The following is a 20230-nucleotide window of genomic DNA, read 5'->3' as shown; positions in this document are numbered from 1 at the left end:
CGGTTAGCGAATAAATCCTTTGCAAAGGCTCTGCTGGTTAGACAGAGAAAGTCCACGGGTAGAGACAAACACATGAGCAATTGGAATAGTTGTTTTTGTTGAAATATAGGGGTGCCTTCATTAGGCTTCGTTTGAATTGTTTTGGTATTTTTTTGAAGGGCTGTATAAAAGAACCTGTGTTTGGAATTAATTAAGGAACACTGTTTGTATATGTAAAATAGTGTGGTAGTAATTAGAAAACAAGCTAAAAAGTGTGAGTGTGGGGTGGAAAGTGGGGTTGGCTCAGGTTGCCAGTCAAGGATGGGTGGTCTCGATTAGTCGAAAAACTCTCCACTCCCTTTTATTAAGAGAAGTGAAATTAGAGACTCATCGTGCCAAGAGTCGAGATGTCCCAAATCTACGTGCTCCTGAAAGCTATGGACTTGATTAATCGAGTTAGTTTAGACTAAGTCTAATAATTATGGTTTATGGATGGTGGATGTGCCTCTTAAACGTGGGAAAAAAGGTGTTGTTTATGGATTCTAAATATGTCAATGATATTTCATCTTTATGCTAGGAAGTAGTGTAAGGTCCTCCTCTTAGCCCTTACTCTTGCTGAAATATCTAAGTCGTCGACTTTCCGAATACGATCAAGTAAAGCACCCTAGCTACCCACAAGACGCTGTCGGTTTTAACCATGGGAACATCGATATAATCAATGCAAAGCTATCCATGATACACTTTCGGTTTTCACCATGGGAACGTGGATATAATCAATGCATGGGATATTAGTTTTATCTCAAGAAAAGAAAAAACAAGCATAAGAAAACAAAGAAAGAATAGGGTAAGGTGAAAAGTAACTTGTTGAAAAATCCACTTGTTAAAAGTAGCTTCTTGAAGAAGCCACTTGTTGAAAAAATAGCTTGTTGAATAAGCCACTTGTAGGAAGAATAGCTTCTTGCATAAGCCACTTGTAGAAAAGTTGCTTCTTGTATAAGCCACTTGTAGGAAAAGTAGCTTCTTCCATTAGTAGCTTGTTGGAGAAGCTTTGAGAAGGAAGAAAGCATATCAAGATATGAAAAGTAAATTATCACGATAAGTTAAGAGCCTTATCAAATTAAGCTTAAAAGGAGGCATTCCCTACTCATTAAATGCTTCGATTCGTTTCACATCACTTCGCTACACTTTGCTACGCTTCACTTCACTTCATTTCTCTACACATTTTGAAGTTTCAAGCTTGATAGTGAGCTATGAAAGCCATAACCATAAACACACCCTAAACACACTTCTCTCCTCAAGAGAAGCCATAACCATAATCCAAATTACCATTACCCTCTTCACCTTCTCTCTCTTAACCTACAAGCTTTCCATAGCTTGAATTTTCTTAATCTCTTCTATTTCCATAGCCAAATTGGTGGTTTTCAAGAAAAGGGAAGCGGAAAAGATCCGGCCACGTCAATACACTTGTCGTTACTCTTCCAAAGCAAGGAGAAGACCCTACTATCTACACATTAAGGTTACGAAACCTGAAGCCTCTTTAAGGCACTTGATTAATCTCTCCATGGTAGTAAAGATACACCTAAATCCCTTCCTAAAGAAGAATTTGTTAATCATTCATACACTATTACATGCATATTTTATGATACACTAGCAAGTCCACTCTAGGAACTTTGCCATTTTACACTACCATGCATAGAAGAGTTTTACTCTTGCATAAGCACTCAAAGGAAGTTTTGATTAGTTGCACAAGGTTGTAAGTTGGTGCATTTCGAATGTTTTGTGTGTACCACGCATAGATCACACCAGGGTGAAAGCATGGGTTGGTGGTGCAAAAAGTAGTGTCCTTGACACCTCTTGTGAGGAACTATTGGATGGTGTTTTGTTGGCAGTTTTCAAAAGCCAAAAGATAAATATTTAATATTTCTAAAGGCGTTGTGCCAACAACTTTAATGGTTCTTGATTTAGTCGAATGAAAGACTCTCTACCTACCCTTTCAGTAGTCTACGAGCTCTCTCTCTCTCTCTCTCTCTCTCTCTCTCTCTCTCTGTGTGTGTGTGTGTGTGTGTGTGTGTGTGTGTGTGTGTGTGTGTCTCTCTCTCTCTCTTGCAAGAAGAAGGAAAATTGCAGCAGGAACTTGTGGAGAATTTTCATAAGGTGTGGAGACTAAAGGTCCAGGAGATCGGGATGGAGATGTTGCAGCAAGAGATTGGCTAACAGGATGTGTCTGAGCAGCAGCCTCCAATCGATTGTCACCTTTTGTGGAATGTCGATTTCAGCAGCTTGGGAGAGCACGTTCCGCACCAGCAACAACCTCCACACAATTTCCATGTTGGATGGCCGGCCATTGCTTGTGGTGTCGGATGTTTTGAAGAGAGGATTGTGCAAAATGAGCCACCTCCAAGTACACTGCAGGGCTCTGAGTACTTTCAGCAGCATGCGCAATACAGTCCACTTCATGATGACATGACTCACAATTACCATAGGGATGACTCAGTCACAATTCGCCATGAAGGTAACCATCGGATGCGAGAATATCGGTCTATGATGAAAAGAGAGAGCCGTAGGAGACAACGAGAAAGTGATGCATCAGGTTCAAGGTCAACAGAATATGTAAATCAGGTTTGCATGAAAGTCTCAAAATGCTGGTAGGAAGCAACAAAAGGCATGACTTGCGATGCTAAGAAAACCGCCTTTCAATGTCTTCTAGGACTGCCAGCTTTTAGACGTTTGCATCATGCATCTGAGAAGTCAATACTATCCAATATTCGAGGCACAATTACTAAAGTCAAAGCATCCATGTCGGAAGAGGAGCTGAAGATTAAAAGAGCCGTTTGCATGATGTTGGTGAATAGTGAAGGAGATCCACCAAGGTCTATTAGCAACTCCAAGATGGCCAGATTTATTGGATTGCATCGGCGAAACTTTGCATCAGCCAATTCAAGGTTAAAACAGGCTGAGGTTGGCGCATTTCTTTTGCAATTATGTAGTCGTCAAGTACCTCAAAGTTCCACCATCACACAAGCGACAAAAGACCTTGTTTTTTCCTTTTGGCAGACAGAGGCAAGAGTGTCGCCAAACAAAAAAGATGTGTGTCGAAAACGATTGGGCAGAAAATATTACATAAAGCATCCAATACATTTTCTTGATGATTCATAGGTATGCTCCTAAAGTTTCATAGGTATGAACTTTGGATGTAGAGAAAAGTCATAGAGTTCCTTTCAAAGGTAGTCATGGAAGTACCATGATGATATAAAAGTCTCTTTAGATACTCTGGATCTTTGAAAGAGTCTAGAATACCTCGCAAAGGTAGTCTTGAAAGTACCATGCGAGTCTAAATGGGTCCTCTAGGTACTTTGGAGGTAGAAAAAGTTCATAGAGTTCCTTTCAAAGGTAGTCATGGAAGTACCATGACAGTAAAGAGGCTCTTTAGGTACTCTAGACCTTTGAAAGAGTCTTGAAAGAGGCTCTTTAGGTACTCTGGACCTTTCAAAGGTAGTTATTTACCATGAGAGTGAAGAGGTTCTCTAGGAACTTTGGAGGCAGAGAAAAGTCACATAGTTCCTTTCAACGGTAGTCATGGAAGTACCATGATAGTATAAAGGCTCTTTAGGTACTCTGTATCTTTGAAAGAGTCTACAATACCTCGCAAAGGTAGTCTTGAAAGTACCATGTGAGTTTAAATGGGTTCTCTAGGTACTTTGGAGGTAGAAAAAGTTCATAGAGTTCCTTTCAAAGGTAGTCATGGAAGTACCATGACAGTAAAGAGGATCTTTAGGTACTCTGGATCTCTGAAAGAGTCTAAAATACCTCACAACGTTAGTCTTGAAAGTACCATAGAGTTCATTTCAAAGGTATTCATGGAAGTACCATGATAGTAAAGAGGTGCTCTAGGTACTTTGGAGGTAGAAAAAATCATTGAATACCTCACAGAGCTTTTACTTTGATGGGTTTTACTTTGAAAAAAGTCTGAGCCTCTGATGGGTTTTATTTTTTCTTGCACAAGGTGAGCTTTACATCAGGTTCCAAATGCAATATCCACACATCAAGATCTCACTCAAATGTTTTGAGGGATTGAAACCTTGGTTTGTTCATAAGTTGAAGGACCGTTACACGTGCTGCTGTATTGCTCATATTCAGATGATATATCTCAAGGAATCATTCAACCACATGAGACACAGTAAGACAGGCATGCACGGCGATGGGTGTGGTTGCATGTGTGCTATATGCTTGCCAAAAGAGGCTCCAAGTAAGTGTGAAGCTGCCACGTACACATACACCAGTGTAAGCACATTGACTGAAAGTGTGTTATGTGAAAAACCAATGGACTCCGCATTTCATAAGTTGACTTGCTTGAAGGGAGAATGTCCTCAATGTGGGTCGAAGAGATTATTGCTTTGTCCAAACGAAACACTTGAAAGTGCATCGCAAATTTCTGTTAAGGTGTTTGAAGACGTTGCCTCAACCCAGTCTCAAGGCAAGAAGCGCAAGGATCTTCTGATGAAGGAAATGGGATGCAAGGATTTCACAACTTTTCTTAAAAATCATCTGACCACTTACATCCGACACAATTTTATTGCTCGGTGGCAATCTCAGCAGTTCAAAGATTGCATTCATAGGTTTCCTAGAGATGTGGTGGTCTCTATTATTGACTTTGCAGAAAATTACTCATTTAAGGAGCAAAATGAAATCCAGTCAATGCATTGGTACTCTTCCCCATCTTGGTGCACATTACATACATTCGAGACGAGAAAGACCAGGTGTTAAAATATACACATTTTCACAAGTCACCATCTTGGTGCACATTACATACATTCGAGACGAGAAAGACCAGGTGTTAAAATATACACATTTTTACATTTCTGATGACAAAGATCATGACACGCTTTTTGTGCAACATTTCTTGCAACTGCATAGTGTTTGGCTTCAAAATCAGGGATTCAACTTCTTGAAGCGGCACTGGGTGTGGTCAGATGGATGTGCTGCTCAATTCAAGTCATCTAGACCGTTCTTCTTTGTGTCAAGGTACGCCAGGTTTTATTCCACCTCTAATGAAAAGTTTCCAGAAATTTGTTTTTGCCCAGCATTGAAGGTGGGTCATTGTTTTAGGTACTATGTTTTGACTGGCATTGAAATGATGTGGAGTTTCTTTGCCTCTGGCCACGGCAAAGGGGAGCATGATGGGGCAGGGGCAGTTGTTAAGAGGGCTTTAACACATGAGCAGTTAAAGGCTGATGCATGGCACATGAAGTGTGCCAAGGATGTTGTTGGCTTCTTGAAGCATAAATTTAATGATGAAAGTGGTCACACAGGGGTGAATAGGATTTTTTGGGAGGTCCAAGAAACTGAGGTGCCAAGGGAGAAGAAGTGGAATTGCAAGCAAGTTGAAGGCTCACGATCAATACACTGTGTCAATGGATACTCCAAGAGCGACAAGTGTGCACTCCGTTCCAGACTTCTCGCTTGTTTTTGTGAATTTTGTGTGTCCCAGCATTGGAGGCGATGCTTGAACAACACACATGTTGAGTACTAACCCTTGAGTCATTGGATGGTGACAATGCAGAAATTGAATATTTTAGCGATGACGAAGGATCAGATCTGCCGATGTATGGTGGGCACCATGACTCAATTAGTGATGCTCTATGCATCAATGATGCCTTTTCCACCAATGCCAATGAAGATGGAGCTGACTTCTACCTTTTGAGGTGCTCACAGGAGAAATACAAAACAACAAGAGCCTTGAGTGATTCCTGGGGAAACATACTTTCTGCAGGGAGCTATTTGGTTGAGGGGTACTATTACGAGATAGTGGAAGGTACCGAGCATATCTATTACATGCCTGCTAGTCAACCAAAAGTGCTTCTTGCATCACACTTGGTTAGATCGATTAAGATACCCTTGGAACCCTTAGAAGGAGAGCCACATAAGTTCAAACTCGCTGCAGAAGTATATGAAAATTTGTACAATAGTATGCCAATAGTGATATAGGTTGTTGCCCAAGTAACTTGTAGAAGTACCAGTAATTAGCTTCAAAGTACCATGCAACCATTCCACAGGTGGTTTTTGTAGGAGTCTATCGTAGGAGTCAAAACCTCTTGCAGGCCAGTCCAAACAAGTACTTGTAAACTCTTTTGTCTACTTGAGTAACAAAAATAGCATTTCAATTCTGGAACACAAAGTACCTATCTGTCAGCCTAAAGTACCTTACAGGTAGTTCACAAGCACTTCTAAAAGTTTATCTACCGGCCCAAAGTACCTTTAAGGTAGTCCTCAAGTGGTTTTTGTATGTTAAAGATATGTAAGTAACAAGCACTTGTAAAACTTTTTGTATGCCATCCCAAAGTACCTTATAGGTTCTTTATAGGTCTGAAAACCAAAAGTACCTTACAGGTAGTTCACAGGTGGAAACTGTATTAAACTATGTAGGAAACAAGGACTTGTAAAATTTGTTGTATGCCAGCCCAAAGTACCTTATAGGTTCTTTACATGTCTGACAACCAAAAGTACCTTACAGGTAGTTCACAGGTGGAAACTATCTTAAACTATGTAGGAAACAAGGACTTGTAAAAGTTGTATGCCAGCCCAAAGTACCTTATAGGTTCTTTACATGTCTGACAACCAAAAGTACCTTACAGGTAGTTCACGGGTGGAAACTATCTTAAACTATGTAGGAAACAAGGACTTGTAAAAGTTGTATGGCAGCCCAAAGTACCTTATAGGTTCTTTACAGGTATGACAACCAAAAGTACCTTACAAGTAGTTCACAGGTGGAAACAGTATTAAACTATGTAGGAAACAAGGACTTGTAAAAGTTTTTGTATGCCATTTCAAAGTACCTTATAGGTAGTCCCTGGGTGGTTTCTGTACACAACAATCTATTAAGTTTTGGTATGCCAACCCAAAGTACCTTACATTGTAACTGTTTTAAATTGGGAAACAATAACAGAATCAGAAAAATAACACTTCAATGCTTGGACACTTAAACAGTCTTAAACTACTTGAATCAAAAAAATAACACTTCAATGCTGGGACACAAAGACAACGTATCCAACCAGTTGGAATATATTACATCTTCAACAATTTGACATCAAGTCATTACATCAGTTATAATGGCAATCAAAATGAAGCCAAAAAATTGGTTTCCACATGGAAAGTAGCATATAAATATACAAGGTTCTGGCACGGGTTTAGTTTAGTTACAAAAGATACATAGAGGATCTGTCATCCTAAAAAAATCAAGGGACGTCATCGTCGCTTGCACTCTATGGGCATGAGTTGTGGCCCACATAATTATGCATCATACGATGTCTTTTGAAACCCTTTTGCAATTGCTGTGAATACATACTTGTCGTCATCAGTAGGTTTAGGTTTGCTGAATGTGTCCGCCAAGGCATGACGATCTGTAGCATGCTGCCACCCTTCTAGCCAGGCCTTTAGATCTTTTGACAAGTATTGGCTGGAGCGATGCTCAATACCAGGCACTATGATGTAAGTACCACAGGGATTATAATGACATTTATAGGAACTGTTGTCAATTAAAAGGACATTGTTGGTATCATACCGCTGCATCTTCGCCAAAAAATTCTGCAATACCTTGAAAAATGTTGGCCTTCCACCACCAAAACAGTAACTACCCACATCACATAACTGTTGTCCAGCCCATCCACTAATATAACTGTGAACCTGGGGAAAACATCTTCGAATTCTTGAGCCCACTCTGCTGAGCATTGCACTGCTCCATACGTAGACATTTGCCCATGTCACAGCCCATGCAATAAAATCCTGTGCATCTTTCGGAACCAACAGGTACCTGCCATCTGCCTCCTCATGCTTGACAAATGATGTAGCTTCAATATCGGGGACAGACGAAGGGTCATGCTTATTAGGTGTACATGTAAGACAAAGTACACCATTAAGATCTAATATGAGGGCTGATCGGGTTGGATCATCATATGGCAAGGAGGAGATAACTGGGGGAATGTACTTTGGGGGATCTCTGATGATGATGATTTCCTCTATGGGCAGCTTGAGTGTCCCCTTTTCCTTTGGACACTCTGTAAAAGACAACATTCAACATTGAAAAATAAACACGAGGCAATATTTGACATAAAAGCAACAAAAACATAGAGGCCGACAAAAACATAGACATTGTGCTTATGAAACATAAAAGCGACAAAAACATAGAGGCCGACAAAAAAGTTTCTTTTTCATTCAAAATCAAGAATCACAGATTCTTGTATTACAATTGAAGAGTCACAATTTCTTGCAAACTCGAGGCTTGGGGGGGTGGGAAACACTAGAAGGATTGCGGAGGGGAGTACTCTTTCTAGGATTCTTCTTCACGGCAGGAGTTGATCTGGGTGCTTCCCTCTCTCCCATATCTCCATCTGCATGATGAGCATGATGCTTTGAACGTGTGGACTCCGAAGGTCTATTCTTTTTGGAAGATCCACCTATGTCATAAAACAACACATCAGCCCCATGCAGACATTGCATAGAAGTTGACAAATCTAATACCATTACCACTTACCATCATTTTTTTTCTTGCGCTTCTTTGACACCTTCACCATGTCACTCAGACAGATGGGAGAATCTGGATTCTCATCACCAGCTACCATGCGCTGCACTACATCCACTCCCTCTTGCGCTATTGCCCCCGCATCGTCAACCGTTGCATCTTCCTTTGGACTGCTTTCGCTTGGTTGTGGCTCAACTGCTGCTGTGCTTGCAAGGGGGTCTACCTTCACAACTGGAGTGCCCTCACTAGAGTACACACTATGGGCTTCAGGAGTAGCTTGTAGCAAAACCTTTGGCATGTCATCCTGTTTCGGCGCCACACAAGGAATATGGCCAGAACCTGCAAGCACATCAGTGAAGTTCAGGCTTGTGCAATCAGCAGATACTTCAAGGCAACCTGAACTGTTCTTGGATTTATATGATATTGGAAGCAACGGTAACCAACCTGTATGCAGGAGCATTGATTTAAGTGAATCTGGAATACTACTCTTGCAAGAGGCATCCGCACATACCGTCTCTGATCCAAGCTAGGCAGCAAAACACAGAGCATGGTATGCATGACCACATGCTAGCGTGTATACACAAACCACATGGGAAGCCATGAATGCAAGACCACATGCAGCATATAGTCCTGGAACAGAGAATGTAGCCTGCAAGTGGCTCAAGTGCTGGCCAGCTATCGGAAGCAGTAACATTGTGTCACCAGCCTTCACCTACTCCAACATGCTCTCACAGAAGTTGATCTGTTGCACACACATACTCGCTGATGCTTCCAAGTCAGTCACTTCTTTCTGCATGACAAATTAAGAACAAAAGGCCCACGGGGATTAGATATGAGAACCACCATTACAACACAAAGTACCATGACAAGTACCTTTGACAGAAAAAACTACCATAAAAAAGTACTTTGGACACTCCAAAAAACCGCCAAGGCAATTAAAAATACCATGGCAAGTAGAAAAGTACCTTGGACACTACCACCATAACAAAAAACTGTCATTCCATTAAAAACATCAAGGCAAAAGCTACTACCATAACAAGAAAGACTATCATGATAAAAAAGCCACCATGACCAAAAACAAATTACAATGACAAGTTTCTTGGACACTACACACTAATAAGCAATGACCGTACAACCACCTTAATAGGAAAAACTACCTTTACAAGTACCTTGGGCACAACCACAATAGCAACAAACTTCCTTAAAGAAACAATCAACCATAGCAAAAAAAACCATGAAAAAGTACCTTGGGCACTGCCACCATAACAGAGATGGCTTTCCAAAAAACCTTTAAGGTAATGACATACACCATGCATGGTAGAAAAATACCTTGAGCACTACAACAATAGCAAAAGAAAAGTACCATAGCGGGAAATACTACCATGAAAAAAACACCACCATGATCAAACGAAGTACCATGACAGGCATTTTGGCCATTACATGATACCTGGAAAAATAGCCATGACCCCTACACCTGTCATGGTAGAAAAAACTATCATGACAAGTACCACAATAATAGACAAACTTCCATGTAAAAAACAAATACTCATAGCAAAAAAAACCACCATGGAAAATTACTTGGTCAATGTCACCGTAACAAAAAGAATGTAAAAAGAAACTACCATGCGAAGTACCTTGGGCACTATTACCATGATAGAATCCCACAATAGAAAAAACTACCATGTCAGGTATGTTGGGCACTTAGCACCATAACAAAAATATCTAGCATGACAAAAACAACCATCTAAATAGAAAAGAGTACCATGTCAAGTACCTAGGGCATTACCACATAAATAGAAATAATTGGCATGGCAAACAAAACCACCTAGATAGAAGAGAGTACCATGTCAAGTACCTAGGGCATTACCACATAAACAAAAATCCTGCCTTGACTTGGTCGACACATACCTGGAGACGATCCACCTCATCTCTTATGTTCGAGCTGCTTGCATCGGCCCCAAGAGCTGTGAGTGCACTAGTTAGAGCAGCCATCTTGCTTTCAATCACCAAAAAATCAGGGACAGTATTGACAACTCCCTTCATGCTGGACCGCAATATCTGGAGCTCTTGCAATTGCCCCTGAAGCACTGCCGCGGCTGAAGATGTCCCTTGTATCTTCCACATATTTTGGTTCTTGTCTTGTAGCTCTACTCTCACATTATCCAATGTTGTGTTCAAAACCTTTAAGGCATCCCTTTTTGCATCCAGAATCTGCTCCACCTGTGCATTTACTTGCTGGCTTATAAAGGAGGCACTAACTAGAGAAGTGTTGCCAGATAAGAGAGCATTTTGCCCACTTTTATGACTTGCCCCGACATTGTCAAGACGAAGGGGCTGAAGTGATGTCCCCTCATTATTCTCCAGCCAAATATTTACTTTCTTGTCAATGCCACCCGGAAGCTTCTTGCAATGGTCCAAAACCTGTTCACCAAAAGCAGCCCATGCAACCTTTCGACCTGCAGGATCTTGCTGAGCAGCTGGGCATCGCTCCTACACAAACAACGTTGCAAACTTGTGTGTGATCTCTTTGTTGGTTCGCATGCTTTGGTAGACTTTGTGAAATAGTAACCTGCATTCGTCTACAAACTCAGGTCGCATCATATGCAGAAAGATTTTAGAGCCCTTCTCCCTTTTCTTCATGAAGACCGACAACCAATCTTGATCTGTGACATCAACCTCACTGAGGTGCTGGTAGAGCTTTCCCTCCAAGCTTAAGCCATACTCCTCATGCAACTCCTCTTGTGTGTAGCAAAATCGAGTTTGCTTAGGGTATTGAATCCTCCAGGAAGATCTTGTTACAAACCACATTTGACATAGTAAATAAACATAAACAAACATTGAAAAGAACATTTCTACAATTGAAGAGACAGAGTTAATATGTACCAATGCTTTTTTCGCCGATAGTTTCAGACTTCATGCCCAATGTTGTGGAGCTCCTAGGTTTGCATGCTAGCTGAACCACCATCAGCTGCTACCATAGTGCACTTTTGTGGTGGAGTCTTCATATTACTATAAAAACAAAAAAACACAATCCATGATTCACAATGTCCTCAAACAAACACATTGCTCAACTACAACAAGAGAGAGAGAGGGGGGGGGGGGGGGGGGGGGGGGGGGGGGGGGGGGATTACAGTACCCTGTGAAGATTGAGGTCGCACAGAGAGGGTAGGCGTCTGCACTTCTTCCTCGCTCTATTTGCGCAGGGTGCATGAAGATGCAGTAGCGCGTGGGTAGCTTCTTGTTGTGTAGAATGGCATGCAAGAGAAGTCACAGTCACCTTCTACTCGTAAACAATGTTCAAAAAATGATGGCATTCTTGAAGTGGCGGCATTTTCAATTTCTTGCAATTTTCCACGTCCCCGATAAATTATTTGAAGGGAACAAATAAAACTTGAGAAGTAGTTCAAACACCACCTAGAAAAGCCCTTAAAACTGACCACCATTTCATGCTTTCACCCACCAAAGCAAAAAAAAAAAAAAAAAACTCATTATAGAAAGCATATGCATTGTTCATTTCAAGTTTGTCTACTTTCAAGTTGTTTTGCAAATTCAAAGGGGAAAGTAAGGGGATAGCTTCACGGATGTCATGACCGTGTTTCTTGAACATAAAACTCCCAACGCTTCCATGGAGATGCCCCATGGATGGCAACGATGAAAAGGGACCAAAATGGGATTCATCGAAGTGGGGGTTAACTCGAAACTTTCGTCGAGACAAAACCTTAAAAATTCCAAGAGATTCATTGATTTCTAAGGTCTTGTTTGAGTAGAAAATTAAAAGGAAGTAGGAATTAGGGGATTATAACTCAAGGAGCTCAATCTAAAATTTAAACTAGGATTAAAAACTTTACCGAGAAGATTGACGTGGATAGCACTAGCATAACACAGCGATTTAAGTGTGAACTTGTCTTCATGTTTGGAAAAAATCTAGTGCAGTTGTTTACCTGTGGGATACAATGGGGGATGGTCTTTTTCGGCTAGGACAAATAACCGTTGGTCTATGTTTGAGCTCCCCAACCCCAAAGGGTCACCCTTGTTATACTTTGAAATGTTCGCCATTTGGTTTGAGCTATTGAAGTTCCAAAGTGAGGAAATAGCAGGCGCCCATATCACTCCACAAAATCTCTCCTCGCGGATTCACTTAGTTGTAGGTGAGGAATGGCTACAGATAAAACTAGCTCTTTCCACCAATCCATAATGTAAGATAATGAGTAAAGAGACAAACCTAAGGAATCCTGACAAGGGATGGAAATAAAAGTGAAGACAAAGGGAATAATAGTATAAGAAATGAAAATATATTCCACTATATATAGGCGAGCTAGCCAACGAAGTCTAAACTAGCATTACCCAGAAGTTGAAAGTGTAACGTGCGAATCAAGATTTCCAAACTTCCTTGTTTATTTCGAGCCGAGGACAACTCTTTCTTTCTATTGGGGAGTTTGTAAGGTCCTCCTCTTAGCCTTTACTCTTGTTGAAATATCTAAGCCGTCGACTTTCCGAATACGATCAAGTAAAGCACCCTAGCTACCCACGAGATGCTGTCGGTTTTAACCATGGGAACATGGATATAATCAATGCAAAGCTATCCATGAGACACTTTCGGTTTTCACCATGGGAACGTGGATATAACCAATGCATAGGATATTAGTTTTATCTCAAAAAAAGAGAAAAAAAAGCATAAGAAAACAAAGATAGAATAGGGTAAGGTGAAAAAAGTAACTTGTTGAAAGTAGCTTGTTGAAGAAGCCACTTGTTGAAAAATAGCTTGTTGAATAAGCCACTTGTAGGAAGAATAGCTTCTTGCATAAGCCACTTGTTGAAAAATAACTTGTTGAATAAGCCACTTGTAGGAAGAATATCTGCTTGCATAAGCCACTTGTAGAAAAGTTGCTTCTTGTATAAGCCACTTGTAGGAAAAGTAGCTTCTTGCATAAGTAGCTTGTTAAAGGCTTTAAGAAGAAAGAAAGCATATCAAGATATGAAAATTAAAGTATCACGATAAGTTAAGAGCCTTATCAAATTAAGCTTAACATGAGGCATTCCCTACTCATTAAACGCTTCGCTTCGTTTCACTTCACTTCGCTACACTTCACTTCACTTCATTTCTCTACACATTTTGAAGTTGCAAGCTTGATAGTGAGCTATGAAATCCATAGCTAATCCTCCTTCTCCATACATTTTCTCTCCTCAAGAGAAGCTATAACCATAATTCAAATTACCATTACGCTCTTCACCTTCTCTCTCTTAACCTACAAGATTTCCATAGCTTGAATTTTCTTAATCTCTTCTATTCCCATAGCCAAATTGGTGGTTTTCAAGAAAAGGGAAGCGGAAAAGATCCTGCCACGTCAATACACTTGCCATTACTCTTCCAAAGCAAGGAGAAGACCCTACTATCTACACATTAAAGTTCCAAAACCTTAAGCCTCGTTAAGCCACTTGATTAATCCTCTCAACAGTAGTAAAGGTACACCTAAATCCCTTCTTAAAGAAGAATTTGTTAATCATTCATACACTATTACATGCATAGTTTATGATACACTAGCAAGTCCACTCTAGGAACTTTGCTATTTTACACTACCATGCATAGAAGAGTTTTACTCTTGCATAAGCACTCAAAGGAAGTTTTGATTAGTTGCACAAGGTTGTAAGTTGGTGAATTTTGAATGTTTTGTGTGTACCACGCATAGATCACACCAAAGAAAAAAAAAAAACTCATTATAGAAAGCATATGTATTGTTCATTTCAAGTTTGTTTGATTTCAAGTTGTTTTGCAAATTCGATGGGGGAGTAAGGGGATAGCGATAGCTTCACGGATGTCATGACTGTGTTTCTTGAACATAAAACTCCCAACGATTCCATGGAGATGCCCCATGGATGGCAATGATGAAAAGGGACCAAAACGGGATTCATCGAAGTCGGGGTTAACTCGAAACTTTCGTCGAGACAAAACCTTAAAAATTCCAAGAGATTCATTGATGTCTAAGGTCTTGTTTGAGTAGAAAATTAAAAGAAAGTAGGAATTAAGGGATTATAATTCAAGGAGCTTAATCTAAAATTTAAACTAGGATTAGAAACTTTGCCGAGAATATTGACGTGGATAGCCCTAGCATAACATAGCGATCTAAGTGTGAACTTGTCTTCATGTTTGGAAAAAGGCCGGCGTAGGTGTTTACCTGTGGGACACAATGGGGGATGGTCTTTTTCAGCTAGGACTGATAACCGTTGGTCTATGTTTGAGCTCAGGGTTCATTCATTGCCCTAGAAATGGGATTGAATGGGAGTGTGTCCCGGTTGGGTGGATGTGACCCGCGGATGCGTCTGGAAATCGGCCTAGTGCCGGTAGGCCTGATGCCAATGGGAAAAGGAGGAAGGAAAAAGGATCCATGGAGGGATCATGATAAGGGAGGAGGATGTGATTTAATTAAGGAACTCTTCAAATTGTTTGGGAAAAAGGAACCTTGGAAAGGCTAGGAACCTAAATGGTCTATTTCGCAATTGTCCTCATTAGCGAGACCTTTGCTCTTCTTCTCGGGATTATTGATTTAAAAGGAACCTAAAGTAGATTATTTTCGAAGCCTTTCCCACACAAGATAAAGAAAAATAAGAATTGGAATCTGTGTAAAGGTGCCGCCTTCTCACGTGGCGAAGGAGACAGGATACCATTATCTGCATCCAAAATACCCATACTAGGAGCACGTGATAGTCTCCCTCGCCATTGAAACTCATTGTATGTCTTTCTATGCTGAAAATAAGGAGAATCCACATTTGGACATCACAAATGGCCACTACAATGACTAAAGGGAACCATCCCCTTGAACAAATCACTACTACATGTTACATATTTTGTCCAAGCATGGCCATCATATCTCTGCTCCATTCCATACATGGCTGACAACTATTTTTGTGGTGGGAGTTCATAAGCAATGTAGCCATCATATAATGTTGGCATTTCCAAAACACTCTCAACCTTTTGTACAGATGACAGTGCACCATTTAGATTAGTCTTCAATGGAAGTGCACGAATGACAGCAAGCACACTTTTAACACTTGAACAGGGATTTAATATTTACGTAATTATGTCAATTTTTGTGTGATCACAAGGTCTTATTGACACATTTACATGATCACGGTAAACATGATCACACAGAACCCCGTTAATGGTGACTTGCAAACCCACAAAATTCCCATCGGGGTTTATCATTTTCCCTGTGGGCCCGTCGGGGATACTGAAAAGCCCGGCGAGATGTCAACGTTATATATACGCCGGTCCGATCGGACCCGCTATTATCGTCTTGCTTTCATCTTCACACACACACACACACACACACACACACACAGAGAGAGAGAGAGCTTGTGACCACCTTTGCAGGTACGTCGAGAGGAGAGAGGAGAGAGGAAGAGAAGGGGTCGTGTGGGAGCGTGCTCTGCGTTGCAGTGCGCGGCAGAGTACCTGACCACACGATCCGGGTATGTGTTGTGTGTGTGTGTATTCGTTGTGTGGTAGCGTGCTTTTTGTCGTAGTGTGCAGCAGTAATAAGGTACCTTACCACACAATGGGAGTGTGTGTGTAAGTTGTTCTACGGAAGAGTGCTTATCACGGGGGAATCACCTTAGTGACGCGGGGAAGATGGTGTCCTTGTGGTAAGTATTGGCTTACTATCTGAGTACTACATTGATAATGCGGCGAATCTAGTATCTTTATGGTAAGTCAACTTCCCTTCCCCTTTCCCAAAAAACATATGGGCATCGGTTGATAACGCGGCTATATGATGTTCGTATGTAGGCCATTGTTTTCCCTTAGATTCAGGCGGCACTCGGTCGGTAACGCGGCTAATAGAGTGTCGTTTTTTAGAAGCATATGTTTTTGCATAAATGCGGCATTCATGTTGTTAACCTGGCCATACAAACGTCATATAATTTGTATGTGCATGTGCAGTTAATTTTTTAAGTATTAAGTATATGAAATACTTGGTCGGTAACGCGGCTGTGAAGAGTATTTCATATACAAAATGTATGAATTGTTTGATTTTGTTGTTTTTACCTGTCCATTTGAAATTATATACTAGCTAATCATATTCAAAAGAATACTTTATTCATCAATCATTGCTATCTTAAATGTTCCATTTATATAGAATACTTTATTCATCAATCATCGTTATTTTAAATGTTCCATTTATATAGAATACTTTATTCATCAATCATCGCTATTTTAAATGTTCCATTTATATAAATTACATGTAAAAAAGTATTTGCACACAAATTGCATGTTTAATATTCTTTTTTAATCTTTTTAAAGGACTCTCAAACATTATCGCTATTTTTAATGCTTCATTTACATAAATTCTCTGTAAAAAAAACAAAATGCACGCAATTTTCATGTTAGATATTGTTTTGTATCTTTTTAAAGAGTATCAATTATCATCTCTTTTTTATTACTACATTTACATAAATTCTATGTAAAAAAGTGTGTGAACACAATTTGCTAGTTCAATTTGTATACTTCCAATGTTTTAAATGTTTTTTGAAGTTTTTAAGTCGGTGTGTGCTTTGTTTGAATTAGTATGTGCGCACGCAGAAAAATATAAGTTAGAAATTCAATATAGGCTGAAATGTGCCAAACCGTTAACATGTATTGTTTGATCTGAATTAAGTTCTTATAAACCACTTGTTTGAATTTCTTTTTACACGTGTAACAGATTGTAATTTTAAGTGAAGATTATATTCAATTTTTATCAATATTTCCTTGCACATTTGGTAAAGTCTTCAAGTGGTGGTTAAGAGTTTACCTGAGATAGTGTGAGAGTGTTAGTGTCATTTGCAACCATGAATTTGTATTTGATATGCTGCTTTTGTATTGTCCAGTGCAAATATGATGCCGGATCAAAAGAAATGTATTATGCGTGCCATTTGTAAAGAATGTATTTTGGAAATCTCATCATGTGCAGCTGATCACATACAACAGATTAGTGAAAGCAATGTCTACATCAAAGACATCACTAGCGCTATATGGGAGAACACAGAGCACATGTTGCGACTTGAAGGCCAATACGAGTTGTTGCGTCCAGTTGGGATATAAGAATTTGACCGCCACCACAAAGTCAGGACAATGTTGGGCAATATGAAATTATGTTGCAGATGTTGGGTTAAAGGCCTAAATAACCCCTTTTTGTACATTTTTATACTTTGTCCAGGTTCATATTGAACCCGGACACATTTTTAAAAGGTCACTTATAATAAAAGTGGGAAAACCCAAAACTCAATTATTGAGTTTTCCTCAAAAATGTGAGCTCTCTCTCTCTCCCTCATCGTTCTGCTAGCGCTTCCTCTCCTGCTGGCTTTCGCCATCCCTCTCTGCACACTCACTGCACTTCCTCGCGTGCTCTTTCACTTGCACACATCGTCGCGCGCTCAACAACTGGTATCAGAGCCAGATTAGGGTTTCATAAGCTTTGCGCAGGTGGCTGGACAGCAGGCGAAAGGATTCTCTCGCGTCAAATTTCCGCTTTCATCGCGAAGCCCCTTGCTTCCGGTGTCACCTAGGGTGATTAGGGTTTCCAAAACAAGCTAAAATTAGGTCAAAATAGGTAAAAACCAGAAAATTACAGGTCAAAACAGCAAAACGCAGGTGTTCTAAATCGATTCCCGTGAATGCCCCTTGCTTTTCCCACTCAAAACAGGGATGCAAATTGATGCGCCAAAATAGTAAATTTGTAAAAAATTTAGAATTGGACTGTTTTTATGTACACAAATTGAGGTTTATGTACGCCTTTTGTGGGTTTATGCTAGTACGCATTGGGGATACTTGTTAATTTGCTGAAATTTTTAGCACATTGTATGCAACGTGCTGTACATTGTGATCACTGAAAATTTTAGATTTTGTGTAGACACTGTCTGCTGCATTTTTATCCGTGCAAATGGCCTCTACTTCCTCGTCGTCTGATGCCAAGAGCTTGATGGAAATCAAGCGATTTGACGGTACAAGTTTCGACCTATGGCAGGACAGGATGCAGGGGATTTTGTTCCTCAAGGATTGTGAGGATGCCCTTTTGGCTGTAAAGCCTGAGGATATACCGGATGAGGATTGGGCCAAGCTCAACAAAAGGGCAAAGGCCTATATCAAAATGGCTGTGACCGATGACATTCTGGTGGACATAAAGGTCTTGGACAGTGCACATGCAATTTGGCATAAGTTGAAGGCCACTTATGAGAATGCCACCCCTGTGAATCAGGTGCATTTGATGCGCAAACTGGTGAACATGATGCTTGACGAAGCCAAGTCGGCTTCTGAGAACTTAAGTGCTTTCACCAGTGTTATGAGTCAGCTACAGAATACTGTTGGGCTTCAACCTTTTGATGACAAGTTGAAAGCCATATTTTTGTTGATGACTTTTCCAAACTCTTGGGAAACGCTTGTGGTTTCTTTGAGTAATAGCCCCAACCTCACATATGATGGAGTGTGAGGCTCCATCTTAAATGAGAAAATTAGACGCAAGTCTAGTGGTGGGGAAGGTGGCAATTCTGCTTACAATGCGAGAGGCAGAAATCAGAAGCAAAATACACTTACCAAGACTCAAAACAGGAGCAAAAGCAAGTCTAGGGATAAGGATGTGACTTGTTACCAGTGTGGTAGAAAAGGCCATAAGAAGCCAGATTGCAGGTGTTTCAAGAAAGAGAAGGAAAGAAAGAAGGAATCACAGGAGAAGAAGAAGACAGCGGATAAGAAAGGGGAAAAATCAACAGGTACCTCCTCCAAGGATTTGGAGACTGTCAATGTATCCTCTAGTGCGGTTATCACAGAGTTATCCGATAATGAAGAGATCTTGGTTGCAGCGTCATGCCCCTCATATTTTGTTGTATCAAATGCATAATACATGCTTATCTCACCTAGAGATGTCATTGATGCATTGCTAAGTGCAAATGATGGCCTTACACAGTCTTGGATAGTAGATTCAAGTGCCTCATTTCATGTGACTCCATCTGTGGAGTGTTTTGCTTCTTATCATGCAGGCAAGTATCGCAAGGTTTACCTTGGGGATAACCATGCTTGTGACATTGAAGGAATGGGCACTGTGCGCTTGGCATTAAACAATGGCCAAGAGTTTATGCTTAAAGATGTAAGGTATGTATCAGGCATCAAGAAGAGTCTATTGTCGGTTGCCAGATGGATGCATAAGGTTATACAACCATTTTTGTTGGGGCTTCATGGAAGTTGCTTAAGGGATCAATGCTCATTGTCAATGGATGCAAGAGTGGTACATTGTACTATTTACATGGCAAAGCTTTGCCTGGCAAGTTTCTTGCAGTGGCCAAAGTTGCTTCTCATTTGGAGTTGTGGCACAAAAGACTTGGCCATATGAGCCAGAAGGGACTTGATGTGCTCTCCTCTCTGAAGAGGGTTGATGTAAAGGGCACCGAGTTAGATTTTTGTATGACTGTTTGTATTGTAAACAAAAGAAGTCTTCTTATTATTCTGGTGTCTCGCGCAAAGCTAATGCTCTTGATTTAATTCACTCCGATGTATGTTCAATGCCTGTTAAGTCTTTTGGTGGTGCATCATACTTTGTTACATTCATTGATGATTGCACTAGGAAAGGCTGGGCATATTTGTTAAAGAATAAGAGTGAGCCATTTAATGCATTTAAGAGGTTTCATGCTTTTGTGACCACGCAAAAGGGTAGTAAGCTTAAATGTCTGAGATCTGACAATGGGGGGGAGTACACATCTGCTGAATTTCAA

General features: G+C 40.4%; 1 pseudogene; it reads right to left on the bottom strand.

Annotated features, from left to right (window-relative positions):
- Nucleotides 1–8229: 8229 nt before the first annotated feature.
- Nucleotides 8230–10486, bottom strand: LOC147425054 (uncharacterized; annotated as a pseudogene).
- Nucleotides 10487–20230: the final 9744 nt, after the last annotated feature.

The sequence above is a fragment of the Adiantum capillus-veneris genome, chromosome 25 (assembly GCF_014529385.1).
Source record: "Adiantum capillus-veneris isolate H3 chromosome 25, ASM1452938v2, whole genome shotgun sequence".
Classification (NCBI taxonomy): domain Eukaryota; kingdom Viridiplantae; phylum Streptophyta; class Polypodiopsida; order Polypodiales; family Pteridaceae; genus Adiantum; species Adiantum capillus-veneris.
The sequence above is the reverse complement of the archived record's forward strand: the minus strand, read 5'-3'. Positions and strand labels throughout refer to the sequence as shown.